This window comes from Pan paniscus, chromosome 3, assembly GCF_029289425.2.
Source record: "Pan paniscus chromosome 3, NHGRI_mPanPan1-v2.0_pri, whole genome shotgun sequence".
In the NCBI taxonomy this organism is placed as follows: domain Eukaryota; kingdom Metazoa; phylum Chordata; class Mammalia; order Primates; family Hominidae; genus Pan; species Pan paniscus.
In genome coordinates this window covers 41,273,639-41,299,246 of record NC_073252.2, presented here as the reverse complement: position 1 = coordinate 41,299,246, position 25,608 = coordinate 41,273,639, and the positions used below count along the sequence as shown (strand labels likewise).

Sequence of the window (25,608 nt, the reverse complement as noted above, 5' to 3'; positions counted from 1 at the left end):
AACTAAAGGCTATCAGATTTATTCAGCACATATAAAAAGTACCACATATAAAAACCTTCCTATATGAAGCTGGCCTAATAAATCACCATCAGTGATAGTAACTCTTTTTTTAGATCAAACTCCTGGAAAACTACAGATGTGATAACAAGCGTCACAGACACATAAATATTTAATAGATGCCATTTGATAATATTAATGACAATAATTAACAGCATTCGGGTATTTGACGGTTTGTGTTGCATGCTGTAATTTAGCCTCATAAAAATACCATGATATGGGTGGTAAAGGTATCATCATCATTTTATAGATGAGGAAAACGGAGGCTTAGAAATTGAAGTCAAGACACAGAACTCATTCAAATCCACGACTAGTGACTCTGTTCCTCAAGATCCTTCAAGGCCTGGCTCCATGTCAGCTCATTCAAATTCACTAGTGGCTAATTAGATCAGATTTCCTTAGGGTTTTTTGGTTTTTTGTTTTTTGTTTTTTGTTTTGATAGGATCTTGCTCCATCACCCAGGCTGGAGTGCAGTGGTACAATCATGGCTCACTGCAGCCTTGATCTCCCAGGCTCAACTGATCTTCCTTCCTCAGCCTCCTGAATAGCTGGGACCACAGGTATGCCCCACTGCTCCTGGCTAATTTTTTTTTTTTTTTGTAGATACAGTTTCTCCGTGTTGCCCAGGCTGGTCTTGAACTCCAGGGCTCATGTGAGTCTCTCCCCGCTTAGCTTCTCAAAGTGCTGGGATTATAGATATGAGCCACTGCCCTCAGCTAGATTTCCTTAGTTTTGACCTGAGTCAAATACTGTCCTTTTTCATTTGCCATTTTATCCCATCATGTAGAACAGTTGCCTGACACATAGTGACTTTGCACAGATGTTGTTGAAATAAAGATGCTCTGCCTGCCCTTGAGTTGGTATAATAGAGTAGGGAAGGATCAAGCCATGGTGCAAATGACACCACACTAGCACTTAGGAATTTGGAAGCAGATGGGGCTGAGTGGGAATGAACCCTGGCCCTACCATCCACCAATCCTATGACTTGAGCAAGTCACCCAGCCTCTCAACCTGTTTTCTCACCTGTGAAAAGAAGATGATAATAATTCCTAGGCCAGGCGTGGTGCCTCACGCCTGTAATCCCAGCACTTTGGGAGGCCAAGGCGGGTGGATCACAAGGTCAGGAGTTGAAGACCAGCCTGGCCAAGATGGTGAAACCCCATCTTTATCAAAAATACAAATATTAGGTGGGCGTGGTGGTGGGCACCTGTAATCCCAGCTATTCGAGAGGCTGAGGCAGGAGAATTGCTTGAACCTGGGAGGTGGAGGTTGCAGTGAGCTGAGATTGCGCCACTGCACTCCAGCCTGGGTGACAGAGTGAGACTCCATCTCAAAATAAAAATAAAAATAAAAATAAAAAAATAATAATAATAATAATTCCTACCTCATTGAGGTAGGGATTAAATGAAAGAACACATATGAGAGTTTCCAGACTCTGGCCTCACCCATGAGAAACTCTTAGTAAATATCTTCTTAAAGACCATGCAGGACAGAATGTGATACCTGTGATGTGAGCTGCAGAGTGTCACTGAGAGTCAGAAAAGAGGGGATCGCCTAAAGTTGGGATGGGGGGTTAGGAAAGCTTTCCTAGAGAGGGCAACATTTGTGATGGACCCAAAAGAATGGGTCTGTTCTTAACTGAGGGACAGTGATGGGAGAATAAAACACCAGGTTGAGAGACTATATCTCACAAAGCTACAGAGGTGGGAACGTGTGAGAATGTCTTTTGGAGGAAAGAAAATCACCCAGTGTAAGCGGACTATAATTTAATTTGGCAAGACAACAGGACGAGAGAGAGAAAGGTGTAAGGCCATAAATGCTTTTGACAGATATATATTTCAGCTTTTCTAAAAGTTTTCAAGTATAGAAAAAAGAACAGTACAATGAACACCCATATAACCCCCCCTCATTTATACAATTATTAACATTCTTTATTTGCTTTCTGTATAGAAATCAATATATATTATTTTTTGCCAAATCATTAAAAATTAATTATAGCTAGCATGACTTTATTTTTTTGAGACAGAGTTTCGCTCTTGTCGCCCATGTTGGAAAGCAGTGACGCCATCTTGGGTCACTGCAACCTCTGCCTCCCAGGTTCAAGCAATTCTCCTGCCTCAGCCTCCCAAGTAGCTGGGATTACAGGCACCCGCCACCATGCCCAGCTCATTTTTGTATTTTTTTAAGTTATACTTTTAAGTTCTGGGGTACATGTGCAGAACGTGCAGGTTTGCCACATAGGTATACACTTGCCATGTTGGTTTGCTGCACCCATCAACCCGCCATCTACATTAGGTATTTCTCGTAATGCTGTCTCTCCCCTGGCCCCCCACCCACCGACAGGCCCTGGTGTGTGATCTTCCTCTCCCTGTGTCCATGTGTTCCCATTGTTCAACTCTCACCCATGAGTGATAACATGCAGTGTTTGGTTTTCTGTTCCTGTGTTAGTTTGCTAAGAATGATGGTTTCCAGCTTCATCCATGTTCCTGCAAAAGACATGAACTCATCCATTTTTATGTCTGCATAGTATTCCATGGTGTATATGTGCCACATTTGCTTTATCCAGTCTATCATTGATGGGCATTTAGGTTGTTTCCAAGTCTCTGCTATTGTGAACTGTGCTGCAATAAACATACGTGTGTATGTGTCTTTATAGTAGAATGATTTATAATCTTTTTGTATATACCCAGTAATGGGGTTGCTGGGTCAAATGGTATTTCTGGTTCTAGATCCTCGAGGAATCGCCACACTGTCTTCCACAATGGTTGAACTAATTTACACTCCCACCAACAGTGTAATAGTGTTCCTATTTCTCCACATCCTCTCTAGTATCTGTTGTTTCCTGACTTTTTAATGATCGCCATTCTAATTGGCATGAGATGGTATCTCATTGTGGTTTTGATTTGCATTTCTCTAATGACCAGTGATGATGAGCATTTTTTCATATGTTTGTTGGCTGCATAAATGTTTTCTTTTGAGAAGTGTCTGTTCATATCCTTCGCCCACTTTTTGATGGGTCTTTTTTTGGAAATTTTTTTAAGCTCCTTGTAGATTTTGAATATTAGCCCTTTGTCAGATGGATAGATTGCAAAAATTTTCTCCCATTCTGTAGGTTGCCTGTTCACTCTGATGATAGTTTCCCTTGCTGTGCAGAAGCTCTTTAGTTTTAATTAGATCCCATTTGTCAATTTTGGTTTTTGTTGCCATTGCTTTTGGTGTTTTAGTCATGAAGTCTTTGCCCATGCCTATGTCCTGAATGGTATTCTCTAGGTTCTAGGGTTTTTATGATTTTAGATCTATGTTTAAGTATTTAATCCATCATGAGTTAATTTTTGTATAAGTTGTAAGGAGAGGGTCCAGTTTCAGTTTTCTGCATATGGCTAGCCAGTTTTCCCAGCACCATTTATGAAATAGGGAATCCTTTCCCCATTGCTTGTTTTTGTCAGGTTTATCAAAGATCAGATGGTTGTAGCTGTGTGGCGTTATTTCTGATGCCTTTGTTCTGTTCCATTGGTCTGTATATATGTTTTGGTACCAGTACCATGCTGTTTTGGTTACTGTAGCCTTGTAATATAGTTTGAAGTCAGGTAGCATGATGCCTCCAGCTTTGTTCTTTTTGCTTGGGATTGTCTTGGGTATACGGGCTCTTTTTTGGTTCCATGTGAAATTTAAAGTAGTATTTTCTAATTCTGTGAAGAAAGTCAATGGTAGCTTGATGGGGATAGCATTGAATCTATAAATTACTTTGGGCAGTATGGCCATTTTAACAATATTGATTCTTCCTATCCATGAGAATGGAATGTTTTTCCATTTGTTTGTGTCCTCTCTTATTTCCTTGAGCAGTGGTTTGTAGTTCTCCTTGAAGGGGTCCTTCACATCCCTTGTAAGTTGGATTCCTAGGTATTTTATTCTTTTTGTAGCAGTTGTGAATGGGAGTTCACTTATGATTTGGCTCTCTGTTCGTCTATTATTGGTGTATAGGAATACTTGTGATTTTTGCACATTGATTTTGTATCCTGAGACTTTGCGGAAGTTGCTTATCAGCTTAAGGAGATTTTGGGCTGAGATGATGGGGCTTTCTAAATACACAATCATGTCATCTGCAAACAGAGACAATTTGACTTCCTCTCTTTTTATTTGAATACTGTTTATTTCTTCCTCTTGCCTGATTGCCCTGACCAGAACTTTCAATACTATGTTGAATACGAGTGATGAGAGAGGGCATCCTAGTCTTCTGCCAGTTTTCAAAGGGAATGCTTCCAGCTTTTACCCATTCAGTATGATATTGGCTGTGGGTTTGTCGTAAATAACTCTTATTATTTTGAAATACGTTCCATCAATACCTAGTTTATTAAGTTTTTAGCATGAAGAGGTGTTGAATTTTATCGAAGGCCTTTTCTGCATCTATTGAGATAATCATGTCGTTTTTGTCATTGGTTCTGTTTATGTGGTGGATTACGTTTATTGATTTGTGTATGTTGAACCAGCCTTGCTTCTCAGGGATGAAGCCAACTTGATCGTGGTGGATAAGCTTTTTGATGTGTTGCCAGATTGGGTTTGCCAGTATTTTATTGAGGATTTTTGCGTTGATGTTCATAAGAAAAATATGGAACGCTCCATGAGTTTGCGTGTCATCCTTGCACAGGGGCCAGGCTAATGTCTGTGTCGTTCCAGTTGTAGTATATGTGTTACTGAAGCGAGCACTAATTTTTGTATTTTTAGTAGAGACAGGGTTCACCATGTTGGCCAGGCTGGTCTCAAACTCCTGATCTCAGGAGATGCACCCACCTGTGCCTCCCAAAGTACTGGGATTACAGGCGTGAGCCACCGCACCTGGCCTGTCATGACATTTTAACCCTCAATACTTTAGCATCCATCTCCTAAAAAATAAGGAAGCTTCATAATAAAAGTACACCACCATTATCATACCAAACAAAATTAACAGTAGTCCCCAAATATTACTTAATATTAGTCCATAATCAAACTTTCTAAATTCATTTCCCAGACCTTTAGTGTTTTAACAAAATTTTAAACCAGAATCCAGGCAAAAGGCTGTGTATTGTATTAAATACACAATCATGTCATCTGCAAACAGAGACAATTTGACTTCCTCTCTTTTTATCTGAATACTCTTTATTTCTTTCTCTTGCCTGATTGCCCTGGCCAGAACTTTCAATACTATGTTGACTAGATGAGTGACAATTTAGTCAAATTGTCTCTGTTTGCAGATGACATGATTTTGTATTGCATTGTTATGCCTCTTACCTCTCTTTAAATCTAAAATTCCAGCTATGATATTGAGATTTTTAGGATTTGGAACATTGAAAAGATTATGGAGCTTTCCCCCAACTCAGATATCCCTATCTAACACCAAAATAATTCAAAAAAGAAACAATACTGAATTTCAAAGTAAATGTAAGGAAGTCCATATAAATTCAGATATTTTTTCTCTCATCAGGTTGGTGCCTTTGATACTAGTTTTGCAATTTCAGGTAATCACATTTTTAAACTCAGCATATGCTTGCTTTCCTTCAGTTAAATAACCTATCCCTGGACTCACAGAATTCAGTAGACATACAGTGGCTCGTTGTTTTCTGTTGAGCTGAATGTCTGGTATGTCTAACCTTCACAGATATGAAACCACATTGTTTTTTTTTTTTGAGACAGAGTCTCGCTCTGTCGCCCAGGTTGGAGTGCCATTGCGCAATCTCTGCTCATTGCAACCTCCGCCTCCTGGATTCAAGCAGTTCTTCTGCCTCAGCCTCCTGAGTAGCGGGATTACAGGTGTGTGCCACCACACCCGGCTAATTTTGCATTTTTAGTAGAGATGGGGTTTCACCATGTTGGTCAGGCTGGTCTTGAACTCCTGACCTCATGATCCACCCGCCTTGGCCTCCCAAAGTGCTGGGATTACAGGCGTCAGCCACCACGCCCGGCCTGAAACCACATTCTTAATAATGCTGTGTAGACCCACAGAAGTGATTTTTGGCTTCATTGTATTTACAGGTTTTTTGAACCCTAGGTTCCAACCTTAGTGGAATTTCATACAGAATTTCACAGTTTTTCTTTAAGGAAAAACATCAGGTAGGACTGTGGGCAGAACTATAGTATGAAAACCCATATCCTGCAGTGAGAAACTCTTACCTGGAAGCGGGAAAGGAGTAGAACGCAGAGTGTGCAGGGCGCTGCCAGGCCTGCTATAACCAGGAGTGCCCTGCATAGGCCATAGGATGGTTGGGTGCCTTCTTTTTGGCCCTGCCTGTATCCCAGATACTTGTGGCCAAGCAAGTCCCTGGAATTGTTGCAGGCATTGCAGTGGGAGTGAAATGCCCACCAGCTGGGCTACATCTTCCACGACTGAGGGAATATAACTTGGTATTCATTGGAACTCCACTGAAGAGAGGTCGGGTGCTTTGGGAGTGTTTTCTTGCAAATATGTGCCCTCTAATTGCCTTTTCCTAATGATCTCTCCTCATTCTGCTTTGGAGGTGGGCCTTCTCCAAGGATCATTTCTTTTCCACCTCACCTGCAGGTGCACAGTGAATGATGCTTTAATTTATTTCATTTCACCTTGCTGCGGAACTCAGCCCATCCCACCTCTGCTGTGAGAAAAGCATTTCCATCTCTGTTTCAACTTTCCTGTGGTTCTGTTGACCCACTTGGAAGAGCTCCAGTGTAGTGCCTGCTGGTATTTTTCTATCTGCCCTTAATTTGGTTTGCCTTTTATTGTATTCCAACTGAACGGATTCTTTCTCTTTCTTTTAAGGGAAAGGACCTGAGAAAAACAATACTTGTAATGGCGACTGCTTGTTAAGGGTAATTGCTGTTTCATGTTAATTTGCATGTTAAAATGAGAATATAGGGAATTGCTAAATTCACCAACCTGTTCTATCCCAAGGCTAGTCCTTTTAAGTATATTTGTTGCTTAAATAAAGATGGAGCTATGCAGAATGGAAATGTCCAAATATGCAGTTTTTTTTGTGCGTGTATATATATAGAGAGCATTTAAAATTTTTATTTCCATCAGCAAGAGTCATTATACAATACATGGAAATTACAGAAAAGCAGAAAGAAGAAACCCGGAGACAACTAGCATTAACATTCTGTGAAATTATGTCTAGTCATTTCAATCTACATGTTATATACTCTTTAAATGGGAATAGTTTCACTATAACTGTCTAGAACTTTTTGCTACTCCAAAGAATGTTCTGTGGATCAGCAGCATTGCTATCTCTTGGGAACTTGTTAGAAATGCAGAATCTTGGGCTCCACCACAGACATACTGAATCATAATTTTTATTGATTGCTATTACATATACATTAAAATTTGGTAGCACTCTTCTGCAAATGGGGTCCCCAACCCCTAAGTTTTGGAGTGGTACCATTCTGTGGTCTGTTAGGAACAGGGCTGCACAGCAGGAGGTGAGTGGCAGGTGAGTGAGGAAAGCTTAATCTATATTTCCAGCTGCTCCTTGTCTCTTGCATTACTGCCTGAGCTCCGCCTTCTGTCAGATCAGCAGCAGCATTAGATTCTCATAGGAGCACAAGCCCTTTTGTGACTTGTGCATGCGAGGGATCTAGGTTGCCCACTCCTTATGAGAATCTAATGCCTGATGATCTGGTACTGTCTCCCATCACCCCCAGATGGGATGTCTAGTTGCAGGAAAACAAGCTCAGGGTTCCCACTGATTCTACATTACAGTGAGTTGTATAGTTACTTCATTATATATTACAATGTAATAATAGAAATAAAGTGCACTATAAACATCATGCATTTGAATCATCCTAAACCCCTCCAACCTCCCCTCACCCTATTGGGGAAAAATTGTCTTTCACGAAACCAGTTCCTGGTGCCAAAAAGGTTGGGGACCGCTGCTCTAGAACATACTATACCCAGGGCAGCATGTAGAGAGAACACAAAGTAGAGGGGATGCAAAGGGGCTCAGACCTGTATTCTCTTCTCCATTTTCTGTCAGTCTTGCCTAAAATAATTTTTGTCAGTACATGATAAGGATAAAAATGAGGTCAATTTTTTTTTTTTTTTTTTGAGACAGAGTCTTAACTCTGATGCCCAGGCTGGAGTGCAGTGGTGCGATCTCGGCTCACTGCAACCTGTGCCTCCCGGGCTCAAGTGATTCTCCTGCCTCAGCCTCCTGAGTAGCTGGGATTACAGGCGCCCGCCACCACACACAGCTGACTTTTATATTTTTAGTAGAGATGGGGTTTCACTGTGTTGGCCAGGCTGGTCTCGAACTCCTGACCTCATGATCTACCCGCCTCAGCCTCCCAAAGTGCTGGGATTATAAGCGTGAGCCACCGTGCCCGGCTGAGGTCAAATTTTTTAACAGGGTACGACAACCTTGTTGAGAAACCCGACTGTGCCATGTGTAATCATTTCACTCAGTAAACACTAAGTGCCTCCTGCGTGCCAGGCACATGTGTGGCAGCCACGGGCCTTGGATTCCGGCTTGCATGTGCTGCAGTGGAAACATACAGAGGCCAAGGAGGAGGGAGTGGTTGCTTCTGCAGGGATGGGGGCTGTAAATTAGAAAGAAAGGTGGTCTCTGGGTGGAGTCTTGATGGATAAATCAGTTATCATAAGTTATGAGTATTACCAGGTTCTGGAGAGAACACAAAGATGATTAAATTTGTCTCATCCTTCAAGGACCTTATGCTTGGTTAAAGGACAGGAGACAGTGTTTAAAACTAAATAATACAAAGCACCTTGATATTAGGGTAGAACCAGAAGACAAGGTTCTGAACATTAATTTTTTAGCTCCGTGACCTTTGACAAATTATTCCACATGTTGGAACATCCGATTCTTCTGTAAAATAGGGATAAAATGATATAAACACCTTTATAAAATCATATTGCTTTCTTGGCCAGGCGCAGTGGCTCACGGCTGTAATCCCAGCATTTTGGGAGGCCGAGGTGGGCAGATCATGAGGTCAGGAGATCAAGACCATCCTGGCTAACATGGTGAAACTCCATCTCTACCAAAAATATAAAAAATTAGCCCAGTGTAGTGGTGGGTGCCTGTAATCCCGGCTACTCGGGAGGCTGAGGCAGGAGAATGGCGTGAACCTAGGAGGTGGAGGTTGCAGTGAGCCAAGATCACGCCACTGCACTCCAGCCTGGGTGACAGAGCGAGACTCCATCTCAAAAACAAACAAACAAAAAACAAAACAACCAAAAATTAGCTGGGCGTGGTGGCACGCCCCTGTAGTACCAGCTACTTGGGAGGCTGAGGCAGGAGAATTGCTTGAACCCGGGAGGTGGAAGTTGCAGTGAGCCAAGATGGCGTCACTGCACTCCAGCCTGGCGACAGAGCAAGACTCCGTCTAAAAAAAAAAAAAATTATAGTGATTTTTTTCTTTTTTTAGTGTAGAGAGATAGGGTCTTGCCCTGTCGCCTAGGCTGGAGTGCAGTGACACAATTGTAGCCCATTGCAGCCTAGAACTTCTGGCCTCAAAGGATCCCCTACCTCAGCCTCCTAGAGTGTCGGGATTACAGCGAGAACCATGGTGCGGGACCTGTAGTGCTTTTTAAAGTGAAATAACATAGCAAAGCACTGGCTTGCAGTGGATGTGGAATCAATGCTGTGTGGCAAAGGTATTTAAAAAGTGCCAAGTGGGCACCATAGATGGAAAATTGAGGAATAACAGAGAAAAAGAGAGGGTATTTTGACTTGGAGTGTGCGAGGCCATGTGGCCTGTGTGGCCTTGAGGATGCTGATGAGGCAGAGAAGGTATGAAGAATGGGCCAGTGGGAAGAGAAGCAAAAGATGAAGCTGCAGTTTTGAGACTGGATAGACCAAGAAAAGAGATAGGAGAAACAAGGGGTTGGGTTTGTTGGGGTGATGTCTGTCTTAGACATGTCAGGTTTCAGGGACTGCTGAAGGCTGTAGGCCTGGGTGCGTGTGTCAGACACTGTCCTTGATGCAGGCTCAGCCAGGGGTGGGTGAGGAATGAGGTCCTTGGCCCTCCCTGGGCAGAGTGTTTGGTCAGTGTAAATCTGGAAAAGGGAATCTTTCTGGCTTGTTGGAAATGTCCGCACCTGCACAGCGTTTCTCACCAGGATGGGAAACACAGGCTGAATGTTTTAAACCTTGAAGACCTACCTCTTCTTCAGACTTGGGTAGAGGAGAACTGAACTTTTCTGTGTAATTTTTACCCACTGTCATCCTCTTCCACGGGTCTCTTTTTTTTTCTTCTCAACGTTCTTCCTCCCAACTGAGAACCATTAATTGCTTCAGAAAAGAAATAGAATTGGATTTCTTTTTTTTTTTTTTTTTTAAGAAATGGACTAAATGCTCTAACACTGAAGAACTATATTCCTATGTGCGTCAGTTTCTTTTCAACCATTAGCTCCTTTATGATCTCTTTATACAGGGTGGGTATAGCCCACAAGTAACTATGGTTACTAGTTTTTATAGCTTGTGACCAGTCTGCTGTATAAGGTGTTAACATTTTGCCCAATCTGCCTTATCTCCATCTCTTCTGTTTTTTTGTGTCTGTGTCTCTTTACACGCACACACTTAAAACATGTTTGCTGAACCATCTGAGTTAGTTGTAGAGATTATGACCTTTTAGCCCTAAATACTTCAACATGTATTTCTCAAGCACAAGGATATTTTCCCACATAGCCTATAATAAGGTGATCACCAATAAATATTATCTGATATATAAATAATACTTGAATACATGTTCAGATTTCACCTGTTACCCTAATACTGTCTTTTATACCCCCCTCCCAATCCAGGATGAGTCAACAGTCATTCATTGAATTTTGTCTTTTTAGTTTCCTTTAATCTAAAACAGTCACCCTGTTTTTGTTTTGTTTTTGTGGTTCATGGCATTGGTGTCTTGAAAGATACCTTTGTTTTGTAGAATGTATCACAATCTGGTTTTGTCTGATTGTTACCTTATGATCAGATACAGATTAAGCATGTTTGGCAAAAATGCTACATAGTGACTGTGGCGATACCTACTGTTCCATTGTCCTGGAATTGATTATGCCGAGCACCACTTGGTTGAGCTGGTCTGCCAGAACTCTCCGTTTGTAAAGATGCCTTTTCTCTTAGGTAATCTGTGGGGTGATATTCTGAGACTGTGTGTGAGTGTTCTGTCCTACAACAACCCTTTCTAGAATGGTTTTAGCATCTATTAATGATTGTTGACTGAATCAGTGATTGCATTGGTAGTTGCAAAGTGGGATTTTCTTCTGCTCTCCCTTTGATATTTATTAGCTGGCATCCTTTATAAAGAAGAGTTTCCCCCATTATTTTTTCAATGAATATTTGTGGGTTTATGGTTTCTTTTTTAATCCAATGTATTATAGTTCATCAACATCATTCTTTTTTTTGAGAAAGGGTCTCACTGTGTTGCCCAGACTGGAGTGCAGCGGTGTGATCTCAGCTCACTGTAACCTCCGTCTCCCAGGTTCAAGAGATTCTCCCACCTCAGTCTCTCAAGTAGCTGGGTCTACAGGCACCTGCCACCATGCCTGGCTAATTTTCGTATTTTTTTGTAAAGATGGGGTTTCACTGTGTTGGCCAGGCTGATCTCAAACACCTGGCTTCAAGTGATCTGCCTGCCTTGGCCTCCCAAAGTGCTAAGATGATAGGCATGAGCTACTGTGCCTGGTCAACATTTTTTTTTTGTTCAAACTGCCCCACTTTTGGCTATGAGGAGCCCTTTTAAAGCATCTCCTCCTATGTCCTTTCGTCATGTCTGCATTAGCATTTGAGCACTCCCTTGCTTTTTGGCACAGTAAGATGTTCTGGACTTATCTTGTACTTTCTCTGCCCAGACCCAACTATTTCTCCAGTAAGCAAAAGTATTTGGAAACCAAGATCTAGGTACTTGGGATTTTCTTTAAAAATGTACCTAATCTAGGCCAGGCACGGTGGCTCACTCCTGTAATGCCAGCACTTTGGAAGGCCGAGGTGGGCGGATCACGAGGTCAGGAGATCGAGACCATCCTGGCTAACACGGTGAAACCCCATCTCCATTAAAAATACAAAAAATTAGCCTGGCGTGGTGGCGGGTGCCTGTAGTCCCAGCTACTTGGGAGGCTGAGGCAGGAGAATGCCGTGAACCTGGGAGGTGGAGCTTGCAGTGAGCTGAGATAGCGCCACTGTACTCCAGCCTGGGCAACAGAGCAAGACTCCATCTCAAAGAAACAAACAAACAAAGAAACAAAAAAAAGTGCCTAATCTAGAAAAAGTTAAAAGTCATTAATCATTTAAGTTCATCTACCCATTTCCCAAGATTATTCCCATGGTGGCATCAAGAGTTTTAGATGTTCACCAATGAAGGGAGAAGGCCATCCAAAGTGAAGGTCTTTGGGCTTTGGGCTAGAGGTTGAAGAGGAATGCACAAAGGGAAATGAGATAGTGCCAAAGATTAACTTAGATAACATTGGAATTCTGCCCCAGAAGTGACTTAGAGAGCCTGAGAAAATAGTTTCTGTGTGTTTTCTAGGTAGACTCTGAAAATTGGTTACCCTTTTTTATATCCATTAATGGTAAGATAATTTATTCCCCTGAGCTATACATATGCTAATTCTTAAAGCAATTTAAGATGTGTAGTTTCCATGCCAAGAGTTCCTAACTGCTCTGTATTTTCAGAGTCACTGTAAGGTATGTATATGTGAATGTATATCTCAGCATGTCTTTGAAAAATTAAGATTCATAGTTTTTATTTTGAATACTCATAATTGGACACAGTCTCTGGATTTTCTGGTTGATTATAATAGTTGGTTAATTCTTTTTTTGTTTTTTTTGAGACGGGGTCTCGCTCTGTCGCCCAGGCTGGAGTGCAGTGGCGCTATCTGGGCTCACTGCAAGCTCCGCCTCCTGGGTTCACGCCATTCTCCTGCCTCAGCCTCCTGAGTAGCTGGGACTACAGGCGCCCGCTACCACACCTGGCTAATTTTTTTTGTATTTTTAGTAGAGACGGGGTTTCACTGTGTTAGCCAGGATGGTCTCAATCTCCTGACCTTGTGATCTGCCCGCCCTGGCCTCCTAGAATGCTGGGATTACAGGCATGAGCCACTGCGCCTGGCCAATATTTGGTTAATTATTAAAGGTGCATATGCGCAGCATTTTAGGCAGCAACTTGTGGGACACAAAAGCCAGGAATTTCAAAATTTCCAAAACAATCATTGTGCATTTGATATAATGATAGAGTCTCTGAGGAGGCTGTAAACCTTAAATTGACTGATTTGTCTGGAGCTCCATATTTCTTCCATGATATTTTTATATATAATAGCATAATTAAAATGTTTATTTTGCCTTTTCTATTTGCTAAAATGAAACAAAACATGTAGTAATTTGGTAGAGAACCTATATGAAAATGCTAAAAAATACAAAAGCACATTTGAAACATAAGGGTTTGTTTTTGTTTTTCATCGGTGTCAGCATTTTTGGAAGTAAAAAACAAAACAAAAATAGACTATACATCTATGCATTGTATATCAGGGATATGGTTATTATTCAGCTATGTATGCTGAATGTTAACTGCTTTATAATTTTATAAAACAAAACTACCACCCTCTCCTACACATACAACCACTGACTTTCAATCCTCAGCACATTCTTGAGAGTGGGAGTCCTATTAAAGTAACTGCCCTATATGAAGTAGTTACTGGGTGTGCAGGTATGCCAGGAAAGCTAAATTGAAAGTGAAAAGGGACACATCACTTAAATACGCTGCTAGTGCACTACTCACAATAGCAAAGACATGGAATCAATTCAGGTGCCCCTTGACAGTGGACTGGAGAAAGAAAATGTGGTACATATACACGCTAGAATACTATGCAGCCATAAAAAAGAACTAAATCACGTCCTTTGCAGCAACATGGATGGAGCTGGAGGCCATTATCCTAAGAGAATTAGTACAGGAACAGAAAACCAAATACCACACATTCTCGCTTGTAAATGGGAGCTAAACATTGAGTATGTATGGACACAAAGATGGAAACAGTAGATACTGGGACCCACTTGAGGGAGGAGAGTGGGAGAGCCAAGGGTGGGAGGAGGGTGAGGATTGCAAAACTACCTATTGGGTATTATGCTCATTACCTGCGTACAAAATAATCTGCATACCAAACCCCCGCGACACACAATTTATCCAGATAACAAACCTGCATATGTGCCTCTGAACCTAAAATAATAGCTAGAAAGAAAAAAAATGAATAGATTAAAAATAAAATAAATGTACTCCTAGCCAAGCATGGGTGAGTGAACTCAGATGTGTGGTGGCCAAGTTGTCCCAAATTGGCCCTTGATTCCTGTATATCCTCAACCTTCAGTTCTTATGGGATATCAGTGTGTGGGATTAAACTAAGCACACTCATGACTAAAAGAGTCACTGTTTTTGGCAAGTATTTAAAGTCAGTTTTGTTATTGGGAAAATTTTAATATAGCCACGTTCTTTTGGAGGTTACAAAGATCAATCTCTCTTTTCTTACTTGCTATTTAAAACTCCTCAAACTGGAAGTTTATCCGCATGCCCAAATGCATCCCTCTTTGTATTTGTTTAATCTTGATCTTGTTTGAAAGGAGCTTTATCCAGAATACAATTTCTTTATTCAGAGTGAAATTTCTTTCAGATATTAGGACAGCTTAGATACAATTATATAATTAAAAATCTTTTAACTGGATTTTTACTAAATCCATGACTGTATTAGCCTGTAAAAGCAAATTATATTTTGGCCTCTGTAATGGGTTTATAAACTTTAAACATCCCTATTGGGACGGACTGTATTTGTCCTTGAATTATGAGATAGAAAACACTTTCAGAGGTCCAGCCGCATGACTGGACCTATTAATACTTGTGATTGACAAGGAAGCTCCTGATGTTCTTGTTTTTTTGGCTAGCCTTCATTCTATTGGCTGGATTCACATGTGATGTTAAAGTGGGGGTAAAAAGGATGTTCCCACTAATGCAAAATATAAAGAAAGTAAAAATTACTCTGTTGTAATTCTACCATTTGTAACTAGCAGTTTTTCAAATGTTGGCTTTTTTTTTTCTTTCTGGTCTTTTTTCTTATAAACAAAACTGGGAAGATGAGTATATTACATTATAGTCTACTTTCTCAGTACTGCTTAAGAGCATTTTCTCCTTTTATTAAATATTCTATAGATTTTAAAAAACTATCCATTGTTGAGTATTGTGTTTTAAAAATTATTTATTAGAGTATTACTTATAATAGAAAAATTCCTTGTATATATCTTTATGCCTATCTTGAACTCTTTAAAAGAAAATTTAGAGTCTTTTTAATTTATTGGTTTTTAAGAATGAAAAGTAATTCCATTCAGTTTGTCCTTTCCAGCAATTATGGTTAAGCTGTCTTGTCTGCAAGAATCTATCTTTATAACACCGTCATCTTGATCTGTCCAAAATGGTCCTGTAATACCTCCTTTAACAACTTTAGGGAATCTTACATAAATAAATTTATCATGTAACTGAAGCTGACCCTTAAGTGTCTATGGTTGGTAATTGTAAACATTGTGAAAGACAATCTTTTTTAAATTGCATTGCAATATGTTGCTGTCCTCTTAAACATAATGACAAAATATGAAAATCACAATTTCACCCCTTCTGGATAAATAACAAGTATCTTTTATAAACACTAGTTATTATGTAGTCAATTCTGATAAAATGATCTATGTGTTCTTAAAAACCACATTATGCAGAATCCTGCAGTAAAACTCACAGTGCTTAGGAGAGGAATGCAGTTGGGGACACAATACTCAAAAAACTATCAGTGACACATTAAAAAGGGATGGGAACTGAATAAATACTGTTGCACAAATTTTTCACATACTAAATGGTTAAATACATAAATAGTGCAATAAATATGGTACTTCAACTCGAAAAAGTCCTGACATTTGCTTGTGAACTCGTGCTTTAGAAGGGTTGCCACTTAGGAGTTATTGTGAAGTGGTGGCAGACGGATTACCTGAAATCAGATGGAGTCGGGATACCAGATATGGCTTGGTGTGGCTCATAGCACACTGGTGGAAACCGAAGTCACTGGTAGATGTTTGAGGCATGGACTGTGTTCATTCTGTGTAACTATATGCAGCTGGTTTTGGCCCAAGTGCAGCCTTCTGCGATAACCTAGTATTCTTGCAGTGAAATCATGCATAAAGAAACATGAAATTCGAGTTACACTCAAATTGTTCTCTTGAAAAAACACAAGCGTTATAGCAGAACTGAGTGTGCTGTATGGTAATACAGTGATGCCCAGGGGATAAGTGAAATGTGAAATTCTGCTTGTCCCTATCTGAAGTAGAGTTAATGCATGTAAGACACAGAGAAGAACCTGGCATAAGAGTCAACAGTATATAAATGTTGGCAGTAACAATGGCAATAGTAATAAATGATGCTTATGGTGTTTGCAGGGTTCTGTCTGATTTTTAGTTACAACTACTTGCTGTAGCTGTGCCCTCTTTCTAATTGATTTTGCAATCTCCTGTGGCTTGTAAATGAGTGTATCACGCTTCTTAGAATTACGTCTAGTAGAAGTCCTGTAATAGGAGAGCCCGAGGGGTATGCCGACTTTAGGTTATAGGTTACGTATGGCATCTGTTTTGCCTACTTAAACTATTTTATCCTATTAATGATTTTATTGCCTTAGAATCCATTTGCACGATTGTTGGGGAAGTAACATGTTTTTCTTTTTCTTCTCTTTTCTTTTTTTTTTTTGAGATGGAGTCTCGCACTGTCACCCAGGCTGGAGCGCAGTGGCATGATCTTGGCTCACTGCAACTTCCGCCTCCCGGGTTCAAGCGATTCTCCTGCCTCAGGCTTCTGAGTAGCTGGGATTACAGGCGCATGCCACCACGCCTGGCTAATTTTTTGTATTTTTAATAGAGATGGGGTTTCACTATGTTGGCCAGGCTAGTCTTGAACTCCTGACGTCGTGATCCGCCCGCCTGGGCCTCCCAAAGTGCTGGGATTATAGGTGTGAGCCACCGTGCCTGGCCTAGAAGTAGCATGTTATAAGTGAGGTTAGAATTGTCAGATTTTCTGTTTCATTAGGAAAAAATGAACACGGCTTTCTCTTCCCATTCTTATCTGCAGAAATTAAGGTGTGCTTAATACATTTGAAGAGTATTTAAAAGTTGTTGATAACTTTCCTTAAGTTGTTGTGATTCACTTCTATTTACAACTACTTCTGTGTTGATAAGATGAGCTCATGTTTGGAAGTGGGAACTGGCAAGTGTGATTTCGGAAGACCTTCCTTCCCAAGTCACAATATAATTAGAAGTCCAGATTCTCCCTCGGTTCCTTTTTGTGACTCCCTGAGAAAGACATCTTTAACAGGAGTGGTTGCCAAGAAGCCTCACTAGTTCCTGCTTTTGAAACTTTAATAAGGCGACAGATCGAACTGCCATCTAGATTTAGAAAGCCTTGTTAGTATATTATGAAAGAAAAATAGTTTACATTTCTCATCATTTAAGGATCCCAATGACATCGTTATTTTGTTGATGCAGAGATACTCTGAATGACAGTCGGGTATTTTGATTTTTCATTTCTGATATGATTTTGAATTTAAAATTTTTGTCTCTACACACTTTCTAGATCGATCTCTTTGGGCTGCCTGACCTCCTTGGGTGCTTGCTATTAATTAACAGACTTTGTGGGGAAAAAAAGGAGCTTGCCTTCTGAGCTTTGTACCAAAGACCTGGGAAAAGTAAGTAATTTTAAACTTGCTTTTAAAAAATTCTGTCATACCTCTCTCAGAAAGTTAACAATTGGTCCATGGCTTTTTACTTTCTTTCATTCCTGGCTTAATAAATTTTATATGTTTTTATGGATTTGTAACATGGAAGGGGACTCAGGAAACCTCTTTGTGTTAAAAAAAAAAAAAACTTGCAAGAGATTAAGATGATGTTCTACATTGTGCCATTTCTTTTGGGTTTCATAAACTGAGTCCTCAAGGTTGTGACAAAACTTTTATCAGATTTGCAAGTGATTAAACATCCAATACAAGGCAATGTAATATGATGTGACAGAAAAGTGAGTCCAGTTGTCTGAGCTTTCAGGTGTTTTAGACTTTTAGATATTTTGGATAGGCTTTTTGGTTCTGAATTTTTAGAGTAAGTATGAAATCGACTTGGTTCTTTTCTTGTCTGGAAAGGAAAGCAAAATGTGGAATTGCTTGTCCAATAAATTCTTCATGTAGCTTTGTCTTGGAAGAATTGATGCACCTCCCAGTTTTATTTTAGAATTTTTTTGAGGGCACTATAAGATATTCTAATTGAGACACTTGTTGAATGTTTTTGCTGTCTTTTAGAAAAAATTGCTTGGAACCAGAAAATTCAGTTTTATTCTCTTATCTTTTTGAAAAATGGACCTTACATATATATAAAGTCGATCTGTTTTTTTAATGGATACTGCTTGGAATTATGAGTGACCAAATGCCCGTAACAATATATGCAAAATAAAATATGCACGTGCACGCACAGAAACATACACAAATATCCTCTCTAGCATGTTCCAGAAACATTATCGACAATAGGAATTGTTCTTCCATTAAATTACTAGATAGCTTTCTAAACTTCCTATGCTTTGTGTCTTATAGCTCCTCTCTATTTCTGGCAGTATAAATGAGCTAGTTGAAGCATGTTTAAAATAAAACAAGACAGAACAGAACTTTGCTTTAGTTCTATGAAAGCATTAAATAGTAAGATCGGATTTTATAGCTCTGTTGTTATTGTATTTACTATAAATTTAATTATTATTAAATTGGGTTTTATTTTGTAATAATTATAATAAGGTAAGGGTCTTGAGTTTTGAAGCTTATTTGAAGTTAAATATTTGTACTGAAAAAATACATATTTTGGGAGGCCGAGGTGGACGGATCACCTGAGGTTGGGAGTTCGAGACCAGCCTGACCAACATGGAGAAACCCCATCTCTGCTAAAAATACAAAAAAATTAGCTGGGTATGGTGGTGCATGCCTGTAATCCCAGCTACTCGGAAGCCTGAGGCAAGAGAATCGCTTGAACCTGGAAGGCGGAGGTTGCAGTGAGCCAAGATTGCGCCATTGCACTCCAGCCTGGGCAACAAGAGCGAAACTCCATCCCCCCCAAAAAAACAAAAACCATATACGTGTGTGTGTAACACACAAACACACATACACACAGACATAGACACTGCACATACACATGTAATTTCTGAGGGATGTCAAGTCTCTGCTAAAATATGAATTAGTTGAAAGTAAGGAAAATCTCACCCAAAATATATTTTTTTTGTTACAGTGAAATATTTGTAATAGTGAAATATTATTGTCAGTGGAATTTAAAAAAAAATAGAAATTTGTAGGTTGAATTTTATTGTCTTGTAATCACATGTTAATCTTAAAAGAAATATTTTATGTTGTAATTGTGTGTTGTAGTTGTTATTCCATTTTGGAAGGATATTTGAAAAAGGATTATGTTGGAGGCCACCCAATCTGTCTACAGAAATAGAACAAAAAGGTCAAATGATTGATTCTCTGGGCTTCAGGGTCTAGATATTTGCAGTGGTGTTTAGATTGCAAATATAACTTAGCTTCAGAAAGTAAGCTACTTAAGCTGCCTTTCAAATAAGCTGCCTTTTCAAATCCTTATTTCAAAGAAATAAGCATTTCTTTAAAATTTCACATAGTCTCTAGTGCAGTATTTTCTTTACATTATACCAAAATATTCCCTTTTGGGATACATTGTAGCATTGTTGTAAAAGTTGTGTTTTGATTTTGTAGAGGGAAGGCATCTGTGGGACTTGTGTGTTTACAGTAAGCTAAAGACAGCCCTGTGTTACTACAGGGACTGTGACAAAAAGATCTCTGTGTACTAAACTTGATGTTAAGGCCAGACGCCGTGGCTCACGCCTGTAATCCCAACACTTTTGGGGGGCAGAGGTGGGATGATTGCTTGAGCCCAAGAGCTCAAGACTAGCCTGGACAACGAAAGAGACCCTGTCTCTACAAAAAATAAAAAAGTTGCTGGGCTTAGTGGTAAGTGCCTGTAGTCCTAGCTAATCCAGAGGCTGAGATGGGAGGGTCACTTGAGCCCAGGAGTTTGAGGTTGCAGTGAGCTATGATCACACCATAGCCCTACAGCCTGACACTTGAGTGAGATCCTGACTCTAAAAAAAAAAATTAGTAAAAATAAAGTTGATGTTACATGTGAATATTTATATACGCAGAAGGATGTTTACAATGTACCCTTAAGGTTAAAAAAAGAGAAGGTTATAATGCAGAAGTGTACTGCACATAAATCTGATTTTGAAGAACTAGTTAAGTTACATGGAAGTTAATGGGAGGGAACGGGAGGGGAGGGGAGGGGGGAGGTGTCTTTTCTGATATTTATTAAAGTCATAAGAAAATGTTTCTGACTGCTCTTTGAAAACTGTAAGGGATACTTAAATGTCTTGGTGGTTTCTTTTTGGAAAAGCAAACACACAATTTTAGAGAAAATTCAGAACCCTAGACAACCTCCACACTTCTTTTTAACCTCTGTCCTTTACTTTCACTTTTTTCTTAATTGCATGTGTCTTCAAAGTCTTCCTTGTTTCAAGCATTTCAAGCAATTCAGAAAATTGATTGTTTGAGGTAGATTTTTGGAAACTTGAGTCTATAATGGTGATAAAATATAACCGTACCTTCAAAAAAATTAGTAGCCATGGATTGTTTTAAAGGAAGTAAAATTTGTATTTTATTATCCTACTTAATGCATGTCCATGTTTGGTTTTATGTCAACCCTAAATGAGTATGCAGCAAGTTTTTTGGTAACTTTTTCCACTTAATAATAAATAATGCATATCCATGCTAATAAGTATTTACCTACAGCATCATTTTTAGTGAAAGGGAAACAACTGGATCTTAGCCTTTTGTTTAATTTTGGGCTATCCTGGCTTTCAGTTAGAAAGGGGTGTAAATATGTGGAATATATGGCATAGGTTTTTCATGTGAGAACAGAACAGAAAAGGATTCCCCATTTAGAATCTTTATGGTGTTTACTGTAGCCAGACATATTCTGAATAGGAGGCTCATGGGTCTGAATATGTGCTCAAAATGGTAAGTGTCACTGGCTGACAGGTGCTGTATATAAAGCTTTGTGTCTTCTTTGGTCCCTTTGTTATATTATACAAGAGTGCAGGTGACATATTCCTCCTGCCGAGCTGTCTTAATCAATATTTCTGTGCCTAAGGGAGGATTTTACCTACGCATTTCTTTCTCCAAAGAAACTCCAAATAGCTCAGATGAAATGATGGTTACAAAAGGAACACTGATAGATTTTGGAATATAATTTATTTATGGAGCAAACTACAGTCCAGGTTAATTGGAGATCCAGAATGTTTTATAAACCTTTGTGTGCATTCTTAATTTTTAGTTAATTTATTGAGCTAACATTTGTTGAGCAACTATTGTGTGCCAGGAGCTCATTATTCAAAGATGAATGAGATACGTCCTTCCTTTTAGGGAACTTAATTTGAGTTTCAAAATTAGATTTAAATAACCTTTATGTAGCATGTACCATGTGAAAAGCAGTGGAATGGACGTTATATTCTTAGACAAGATGTTCAATGACTACAATTCGATAATGATATTTATTGACCTATACCTTTCAAAATAAGTTAGGGATATAGTTTTCTAATTTTTAAAGGTTTTTTTCTCCCATTATGATTTTGGTACCTGCTGCTACTTTTTAAGTTAAATTAGGAAATGGAAAAAGGAAAGTTAAACAAATTACAAATGTTTAATTGGTAAATGTAGAGAGTGGTTTTGAAAACATGGATGTGTGTGTGTACATACACGTTTTATATTTGGAAGCCTATATGCATATAGTGTCATCATTTTTTTTCTAGTAGAATATTTCTTAGTTCACATGATACAATTAAATATATTTATCAAGATTTCTTGGTATTTTGCCCTTAGAGTGACTCTGTCGCCCAAGTAAGTTTGGAAGCCATACCGTTAAGCACTTGGTGTCCACAGGAATTCTAGGGGTGGGCGTTATTGAAACTCGGGGGAAAAGTAACTTGCTACCTTCATACAGTTAGAACATGTTTGAGTCAGCCTTCCAATTATGATGCATCTCACTACAAAGCCCTGCAGTATCTTCCTGACTCCCATGAGCTGGTGGTGAAAGCTGATTCAAGAATGCTGTAGGTATGCAAAGGACGAGCAGTCATTTCAGCTGAGAAATCAGGAAGTGTGTTCACTGCATTGAAGAGCTGGAACTGAAGTATGACTTGAGGGCTGAGTGAGAAGACAGAAAGTAGGGAGATAATTGAGGCTGTAGAAAAAGCATATGCCAAGGCATGGAGGAATGGGAACTCATGGCATATCCAGAGAGTGGCAAGAACTCCACTGTGGCTGGGGTATGGAGCGTGGAGAACAGAGTGGACCCTGAGATCGAAAAGGTGCCAGAGTGAGAAAGGTCACACATGTGCCATGCTAGAGACTTGGAGTTTCTAAACAATAAATAGCCATCCAGAGTTTTAAAAGGAGAAATAACTAGATGGGAGTTTTATAAAGATCACTTGGGCAGTAGTGTGGAATATCGTCTGGAAAAGAGAAAACCGGAGGCTGGAGACCCAGGGCCACCATGTGAGGTTGTGTAGATTGTTCACTGCAGAAGTGTACGTGTGAGCAGCAGATGGGAGGACTCAGAACCACCCAGCACACTTGTCATCAAGCTGTGCACTCATGGGGCTTGGCCTGCCTAGAGAGAGCACCTTTTATAATTTACACAATGGGATGATCTACTTGCTTTTAATTGTTTTAAAAGTAATAGGTAGGATTAGATAAGATAAAACAGTGTCCCCTAGGGCCTAAGAGTCTGGAGGTGGGCATACTAAGCTATTGGCTGTATGTCAATGGGCACGTTCCCTGTCCTCTGAAAGCCTATTTCCTCATCTTTAAAGGAGAGTTAATAATAGGTTCTGACAGGGCCCTGGACAGATCAGTTAAGAGAAGGGGTGAAATATGAGAGATGGAGAAATGATAGATCTGGGACTGCAGGCTGCTGCTAGCTGTTGTTTAGCCCTGAGAGTGTGCTGGGAACTGTACTAAGAACTTTGCCTGTTTTATTTTATTTAATCTTATATCTGCTTTCAGCAGTGGATGTTATTACCCCATTTTCAAGATTTTGAAACTGAGCCCCTGGCAGGTAAAATAACTTGTCCAATGTCACACAGCCAAGGAGTGGCATTGTCACTACTTGAACCCACCACTGTAACTGTCATGTTTATGCTGTTAACCATTTTGCCACATTTATAAGTGATCTTTTCTGTTTCACTCCTTTAATATCCTCCTTGCATCCTGTGTTGTTTTTAACTTGAATTGATCATATTTATGTAACATTTTATTTAATTTGCTATACTATAAGATCCCGAGGGCTGGGGTCAGGTCTCATTAATTTTTTTGTCTTTCGTAGCACCTTGCTTAATAAAATATGGCAGATAACACTCAATAAAATGTGGTTGACAGAGGCTGGGTGCGGTGGCTCATCCCTATAATCCCAGCACTTTGGGAGGCCAAAGCAGGCAGGTCACTTGAGGTTAGGAGTTCGAGTCCAGCCTAGCCAACATAGCGAAACCCCGTCTCTACTAAAAATACAAAAATTAGCCGGGCGAGGTGGCATGTGCCTGTAATCCCAGCTACTCGGGATGCTGAGGCAGGAGAATCGCTTGAACCCGGGAGACAGAGGTTGTGGTGAGCCAAGATCGCACCACTGCTCTCCAGCCTGGGTGACAAAGGGAGACTCCCTCTTAAAAAAAGTGGCTGATAGAATTAATAATCTCTAAGATTCCTTCTGTCTTCTAAAGTTAAATAATTTTTCATTCTATAGGTAAAGCTTCAGTTGCAGTTATACAGTTAAAGTCCAGTAGAACTTAAAAAGGGCTTCTTGGATGTTAGTTTGGTGTTTGGACTGATGGTTAAAGTTTCAAGAAATTCCTAATTGCCATTTTATCTGAAAAATAATTTGTGACTTGCTGTCAAAGACTGAAGCGAAGAGTAAAGTGTACTTCTTGCAAGCCCTTTTTGGAGGCTATAAAGCTATGCTTGCTGCTTCGTTGCTGCAGCAGGTATAAAACTCCAATGTCATAAATGATATTTTTGAGTTCATAAAAAATATTACATTGTCACTCATATTAGTAAGGACCTCAGTCTCTAAACTCATGTGGAGCCCCTTGGGCCAATGGTCACTTGTTTTTTTCTTCTTATTATTTTTATTGACAAATAAAAATTGTATACATTTATAGTATACAACATGATGTTTTGAAATATGTATACATTGTGTCAATCCTAAATTAAGCGAATTAACATATGGATTACCTCACATAGCTGACAGTCACTCTTGTTTGGTGCCTGCTGGAGTCAGATTTAGACAACAAAGTGACAGTTAAGGGCAAGTGACTGTCAGATGCCCTGGAGTCAGACTGACTGTATAGGTTTGGATTCCATCTCTTCTGCTTACGAACTTTTTTTTTTTTTTTGAGATGAAATTTCGCTCTTGTTGCCCAGGCTGGAGTGCAATGGCACAATCTTGGCTCACCGCAGCCTCCACCTCCCAGATTCAAGCGATTCTTCTGCCTCAGGCTCCCAAGTAGCTGGGATTACAGGCATGCGCCACCACGCCGAGCTAATTTTGTATTTTTAGTAGAAGTGGGCGTTTCTCCATGTTGGTCAGGGTGGTCTTGAACTCCTGAACTCAGGTGATCTGCACTCCTTGGCCTCCCAAAGTGCTGGGATTACAGGCATGAGCCACCGCGCCCGGCCCTTCTTATGAACTTTTTAACCCTTGGCAAGAAAAAAATCTGGGAAATGAGGATGGGTAAGAAAACAGGTTGTGATCATAGGTTCATGTACCTGGTTCATTAGGAACTTAGGAAAAAAAAAAAAATCCTTATCCACTTGGAAGCCACTTTTTGCTCAGATACCCTTAAAAGGAAGCCAGAATTGTGAACTTGTAGGACAGAATTTAGCACTTCAGTGTTATAGCCTGTTTATCTCAGGATGACCCTTTGCTGTTTTTAAAGCAGAGTTCACGTGCTCTTGTAACTACTGACTGCATCTACTCTCATGAGCCCTAAGGAGGTAGTTTAGGCTTTGCTTCATGCTGTGTGTGCCTGAGTAAAATAGGAAATGATGGCTTTTAAGAAAATGGAAATTATTACTTGAGATCAGCATTTCATCTGGGCTTTGAAAAACTCTGGGGTTTCTTTCATCTTCCAGGAGAGCAGCACAACTGAGCTGTGAGAAGGGAAACCAAACCCTAGGGAAAGTTTTATAGCTCGTTTCTGCTGATGTTACTGGAAAAGAGGAAGGTAAGGGCCTCTAAATAGCTCTCGTAGCCTCAGTCGACAGTAAGTTCAGGTGTTCTGGAAATAGAACACAGGGGAGCTCTTTATTCCCATTGGCCTCTGCTTGGCCTGAAGGAGAGGGTGAAACAGCAGCAGAATGGATCTCTTAAAACGTTGTACAGCAAAAACAAATGTATTCCCACAGCAGAGTTTCATATTTTCTTTCATGAATTTAAA

The 25,608-nt window shown here is 39.9% G+C and overlaps 1 protein-coding gene and 1 non-coding gene across 16 annotated transcripts in view; one reads left to right on the top strand and one right to left on the bottom strand.

Annotated features, from left to right (window-relative positions):
- The window catches only part of APBB2 (amyloid beta precursor protein binding family B member 2), a 403,357-nt gene that overhangs the window by 98,231 nt on the left and 279,518 nt on the right, over window positions 1-25,608 (top strand). For all 15 annotated transcript variants that reach the window (XM_034958488.3, XM_055111303.2, XM_055111299.2 and 12 more), the window contains one exon: window positions 17,656-17,767. The gene's annotated coding sequence lies outside the window, so the exon portion shown is untranslated. The remainder of the gene's footprint in view (window positions 1-17,655; window positions 17,768-25,608) is intronic.
- LOC112439666 (U6 spliceosomal RNA) lies at window positions 4,658-4,761 on the bottom strand. Its single transcript, XR_003027918.1, has one exon. It is a non-coding gene; the product is annotated as a U6 spliceosomal RNA (small nuclear RNA).